We start from the raw sequence: 6,475 nt of genomic DNA, 5'->3' as shown, positions 1-6,475 counted from the left end.
AACTGACCACTTAAATATGTGGACATTATTTCAGACCCAAGAAGCCGACGCACACAGAGCCCCGCAGCTAGCTAAAAGCGTTGCCACGTCCGCATCGCTCTTCAAATGCGTGGGGGCACGCCATCGGCTCAGACTGCGCCAAGAAGGGACCAAAAGCGGTGTGTGTGTGTGGGTGGAGGTGGGCGGACTGACCAGGGTGGACAGCGCAGGGTGCACGCACACGGGGCGTCTATTCCTGTCCCCTGAAACGTGCCTGTGAAGTCTGGAGTTCCACAAAGCATAGACTTTTGCTTACGCCCTGTGTTCCTGATTTACATCCGAAGTTTCTAAGTCATAAAATCAACTTTATTGTTTGTTGGGGATTATTATCACACTCTTTATATATTTGTAAAACGGTGAAAAAGTCTCCTTCTGTACCCGTCGGATTAGTCGCATCTGAAAGACAGCCTCTTTACAGGACTCTGCTCCAGGCACGCCCTCTACCTGCATCCCACAGGCATCCCACCTGCATCCCACAGGCATCCCACCTGCATCCCACAGGCATCCCACCTGCATCCCACAGGCATCCCACAGGCATCTCACCTGCATCCCACAGGCATCCCACAGGCATCCCACCTGCATTCCACGGGCATCCCACAGGCATCCCACCTGCATCCCACAGGCATCCCACCTGCATCCCACAGGCATCCCACAGGCATCTCACCTGCATCCCACAGGCATCCCACAGGCATCTCACCTGCATCCCACAGGCATCCCACAGGCATCCCACCTGCATCCCACAGGCATCCCACCTGCATCCCACAGGCATCTCACCTGCATCCCACAGGCATCCCACCTGCATCCCACAGGCATCCCACAGGCATCCCACAGGCATCCCACTTGCATCCCACAGGCATCCCACAGGCATCCCACCTGCATCCCACAAGCATCCCACCTGCATCCCACAGGCATCCCACAGGCATCCCACCTGCATCCCACAGGCATCCCACAGGCATCTCACCTGCATCCCACAGGCATCTCACCTGCATCCCACAGGCATCCCACAGGCATCCCACAGGCACCCCACCTGCATCCCACAGGCATCCCACCTGCATCCCACAGGCATCCCACAGGCATCCCACAGGCATCCCATAGGCATCCCACAGGCATCCCACAGGCACCCCACCTGCATCCCACAGGCATCCCACCTGCATCCCACAGGCATCCCACAGGCATCCCATAGGCATCCCACAGGCATCCCACAGGCATCCCACCTGCATCCCACAGACATCCCACCTGCATCACACCTGCATCCCACAGGCATCCCACAGGCACCCCACAGGCATCCCACAGCCATCCCACAGGCATCCCACAGGCATCCCACCTGCATCCCACAGGCATCCCACAGCCATCCCACAGGCATCCCACAGGCATCCCACAGCCATCCGACAGGCATGCCATCTGCATCCCACCTGTATCCCGCCTGCGCCCACCTGTAGGCGGGTGTCTAACTCACCTCGCTGGCTCTGTGGATCTAGACAGCCTCAGACGCCTTCCTCACCCCACACCCTATAGACTGCTCCTGCTCTCGGGGACATGTGGCACATTCCTTGAGCACCCTGGACATTCGGGGCTTGCGACATCCACTCTGTGTGGCAGAGAGGACCAGGTGACAGTAACGTTGTAACCCACAACTCAGTGACTTGCTTATGTCATGCAAGGTAACCCATCATAGAAATTAAAACATTGACAAGGGGGACCTGTGGGCTCTAGGCAGGACTACAGTCAGCAAGCAAGCGATCACAGAAGCTAAAAAAGCATTAGGTTTGCCGTTCAGTTGACCACTGTCCTGGGTTCAAGCAGGTGTTGGACAGTCATTGGGTGGAGGTTGGTGGGTGAGAATTTACTTCAAAATCATGGAGACCCACAAGGGATTCAAACCAGGGATGTAGTTCACCACGACCACCGCTGCATCCTGAGTGGGGTACAATTTGTGGGGTACAAAGTACAGAAAGACAATTTTTTAAAATAAGAAAACAACTTCCGTTTCAGTTGCTCAGAAATAGCTCTTGTATGTTTTTTTATAGAAGGCAGCAAAATGGGGTCTTAGATCTGCCTATGACAGTTCTTGCTTTATAATTGTCTTTTTATTAATTGGTTTTTAAAAAAGTAAATGACAGGGAATGCATTGCAATTCTATATCACACATATACACCACAATGTTTCATATCTCATGTTGTATATAAAGTATATTCACACCAATTCATATCTTCATACATACTTTGGATCCTGATGCCCATCACATTCCACCATCATTGCTAACTCCCTGACCCCTCCCTTCCCCTCCCACCCCTCTGCCCTATCTAGAGTCCGTCTATTCCTCCCGTGCTCCTCCTCCCTACCCCACTATGAATCAACCTCCTTATATCAGAGAAAACACTCGGCATTTGTCTTTTTGGAATTCACTTAGCATTATCTTCTCCAACTCCATCCATTTACCTGCAAATGCCATGATTTTATTCTCTTTTATTGCTGAGTAATATTCCATTGTGTATATATGCCACATTTTTTATTCACTCATCTACTGAAGGGCATCTAGGTTGGCTCCACAGTTTAGCTATTGTGAATTGTGCTGCTATAAACATCGATGTGGCTGAGTCCCTGTAGTATGCTGTTTTTAAGTCCTTTGGGTATAGACCGAGGAGAGGGATAGCTGGGTCAAATGGTGGTTCCATTCCCAGATTTCTAACGAATCTCCATACTGCTTTCCATGTTGGCTGTACCAGTTTGCAGTCCCACCAGCAGTGTATGAGTGTGCCTTTTCCCCACATCCTCACCAACACTTATTGCTGTTTGTCTCCATAATAGCTGCCATTCTGATGGGAGTGAGGTGATATGTTAGAGTAGATTTTATTTGCATTTCTCTAATTGCTAGAGATGATGAGCATTTTTTTCATATATTGATTGATTGATTGAATATCCTCTTCTGAGAAGTGTCTGTTCAGGTCCTTGGCCCATTTGTTGATTGGGTTATTTGATTTTTTGGTGCTTAGCTTTTTGAGTTCTTTATATACCCTAGAGATTAGTGCTCTATCTGATGTGTGAGGGGTAAAAATTTGCTCCCAGGATATAGGCTCTCTGTTCACCTCACAGATTGTTTCTTTTGCCGAGAAGAAATCTTAGTTTGAATCCACCCCATTTATTGATTTTTGGTTTTAATTCTTGTGCTATAGGAATCTTGTTAAGGAAGTAGAGGCCTAATCCTACATGATGGAGATTTGGGCCTACTTTTTCTTCCATTAGGCACAGAGTCTCTGGTTTAATTCCTAGATCCTTGGTCCACTTTGAGTTGAGTTTTGTGCATGGTGAGAGATAGGGGTTTAATCTCATATTGCTGCATATGGATTTCCAGTTTTCCCAGCACCATGTGTTGAAGAGGCTATCTTTTCTCCAATGCATGTTTTTGGCACCTTTGCCTGATATAAGATAATTGTAATTTTGTGGGTTAGTTTCTGTGTCCTCTATTCTGTACCATTGGTCTACCAGTCTGTTTTGGTGCCAATACCATGCTGGTTTTATTACTATTGCTCTGTAGTATAGTTTAAGGTCTGGTATAGTGATGCCATCTGCTTCACTCTTTCTGATAAGGATTTCTTCAGCTATTCTGGGTCTCTTATTTTTCCAGATGAATTTCATGATTATTTTTTGTACTTCTATGAGGAGTGCCATTGGGATTTTGATCAGAATTGCATTAAATTGTATAGTCATTTTGATTATATTAATTTTGCCTATCCAAGAGCAAGGTAGATCTTTCCATCTTCTAAGGTCTTTTGAATTCTTTCTTTAGGGTTCTGTAGTTTCATTGTATACATCTTTTACCTCTTTCATTAAGTTGATTCCCAAGTATTTTATATTTTTTTGAGGCCATTGTAAATGGGGTAGTTTTCCTCATTTCCCTTTCTGAGGATTTGTCACTGATATATAGAAATGCCTTTGACTATGGGTGTTGATTTTATATCCTGCTTCTTTGCTGAATTCATTTAATAGTTCTAGAAGTTTTCTGGTGGAGCTCTTTGGGTCTTCTAGGTATAGAATCATATCGTCAGCAAATATTGCTAATTTAAGTTCTTCTTTTCCTATACACATCCCTTTAATTTCTTTCATCTGTGTAACTGCTCTGGCCAGTGTTTCAACAACTATGTTGAATAGAAGTGGTGAAAGAGGGCATCCCTGTTTCATTCCAGTTTTTAGAGAAAATACCTTTAATTTTTCTCCATTTAGAATGATGTTGGCCTGAGGCTTAGCATAGATAGCCTTTATGATGTTGAGATATGTTCCTGTTATCCCTAGTTTTTCTAGTGTTTTGAACATGTAAAGGTGCTGTATTTTGTGAAGTGCTTTTTCTGCATCTATTGAGATAATCATATGATTCCTATCTTTGAATCTATTGATGTGATGAATTACATTTATTGATTTCTGTGTGTTGAACCAACCTTGCCTACCTGGGATGAGTCCCACTTGATCAAGTTGCACGATCTTCTTGATATGATTTTGTATTCGATTTGCCAGAATTTTATTGAGAATTTTTGCATCTATGTTCATTAGAGATATTGGTCTAAAGTTTTCTTTCTTTGATGTGTTTTTGACTGGTTTGGGGATCAGGGTGATATTGGCCTCATAGAATGAGTTTGGAAGTGCTGCCTCTTTTTGTATTTCTTGAAATATATTGGAGAGTATTGGTATTAGTTCTTCTTTAAAGGTCTTGTAGAACTCAGCTGTGCATTCATCCAGTTCTGGGCTTTTCTGGTTGATAGGCTTCTGATGGCGTCTTCTATTTCATCACTTGATATCGGCCTGTTTAATTTGGGTATATCTTCCTGATTCAATCTGGGCAAATCGTATGACTTAAGAAATTTGTTAATGTCTTCAATTTTATTGGAGTATAAGTTTTCAAAATGATTTCTAATTACTCTCTGTATTTCTGTAGTGTCTGTTATGATATAACTTCTTTTTTATCACGTATGCTGATAATTTGAGTTCTCTCTCCCCTTCTGTTTGTTAGCTAAGGGTCTGTCAATTTTATTTATTTTTTTCAAAGAACTACGGGTGCGTGGGTCGGCCCCCACAGTTCCCCCTCAGGGTGACAGCGATCTCTTTTGCACCTGGAGGTGTCTGGGTGCAGTAGTGGTGATCGGTAACCACACTCATGGGCTCTTCTCACCACCAGACTGACTTTTCTGTCCTCAAGGCCGGAGATTGTCCAAACATGGCTGCTGTCGGCCCTCATCACAAGTTACATGGTGACAGTGGCCCTGGTGCCCTCCAAGGAAAGGGACCTCAGTCTCCTCATGGTCTTCCCTGGAGCCAGAGGGGTGGGGCGAAGCAGCCTTGGTGGCCAGGTCTCAGCTCGGGGCAAGGTCCTCTTGGCTTCCCGTTTTTGGCTGTCACAGAACATGGCAGGCTTGACTGGGTGCACCTCTGGTTCTCACCCAGTTTCTGAGCCTTTTAACCTTTGCTTTACCCAATAGTAAGACAATGTCCCCACAGAGGCCCTGCCATTTCCTACTGCGGGCCCCCTGGAAAGCTCCCCTGTCCACAGGCCTGCGCTGGCCAGGAAATCGCTGGCTGCTCTCCCCCTGGTCTGTGGCCTTTCTCTTGCCTGTGTCTTCGTCCTTAGGGACTTCACGCGCAGCCCAGGAGCAGTGTCCTGGGGACCCTCTCTGGGGTTGAAGAGATGTGTCCTCTGACGGCTTGGCACTGCCAATAAAATGGCGCAGCTGCTGACCTGCTGGGGACTGTTCCACGGGCTGCTCCTGATCCTCACTGACGACCTGGGCCAGGGTCACCGCGGTCGGGGGGAAGTGAGACACGCCTGCCACCCGAGGGTGCGCCTTGAGTGGCGGGAGCTCAGATGGGCACAGCAGCGGGAGGGCCTTTCCATTCTGCACCCCACGTCCACGTCAGGACAAAGCAGCCGCAGCCCCGGGGGCATCAGGCACTGGCTGAGCACTTGAGTCCCTCTGGGTGCTTTCAATCTGGCAAGAGCATTAGCTCCCGCCTGCTCCTCGGGTGGCCATCAGGGAGTCTCCACGGGAAGGCCTGGCCTCGGGGGAGGCAGCTCCACTGGGCAGTGCTGGGGAGTGGGCAGCAGCCCCGCGGAGGGACCCTGTGCTTCTAAAGGACTCTTGGGGGTCTCAGGGTCAGCAGCCGAGGGCCCCTGCCCCTGTTGTCACACGTCACTCTGGTGCCCAGGTCAGAGACCCCCTGTTTCTCAGGTGGCTCCACATTCTCAGGTGTGAGTCACCTCGATGCAGAGCTGCAGTTAGCAGGAGCAGGCATTGGCTGCGGACTAGCTGTCCAGGCTGCGGTCAACCAGATGGGCAGGGCCTCTCAGCCTGAAAGGACTTGGTTTATCATGTTTGCTGGCAGTGAAAGCAAATCAGGTGTGGCATTAGCATCCACATTTGGTAGTGGGTTGATCTCCCACCTCTAAGCT

This window comes from Ictidomys tridecemlineatus, chromosome 15 (genome assembly GCF_052094955.1).
Source record: "Ictidomys tridecemlineatus isolate mIctTri1 chromosome 15, mIctTri1.hap1, whole genome shotgun sequence".
Lineage (NCBI taxonomy): Eukaryota > Metazoa > Chordata > Mammalia > Rodentia > Sciuridae > Ictidomys > Ictidomys tridecemlineatus.
This window is presented reverse-complemented; position numbering follows the sequence as displayed.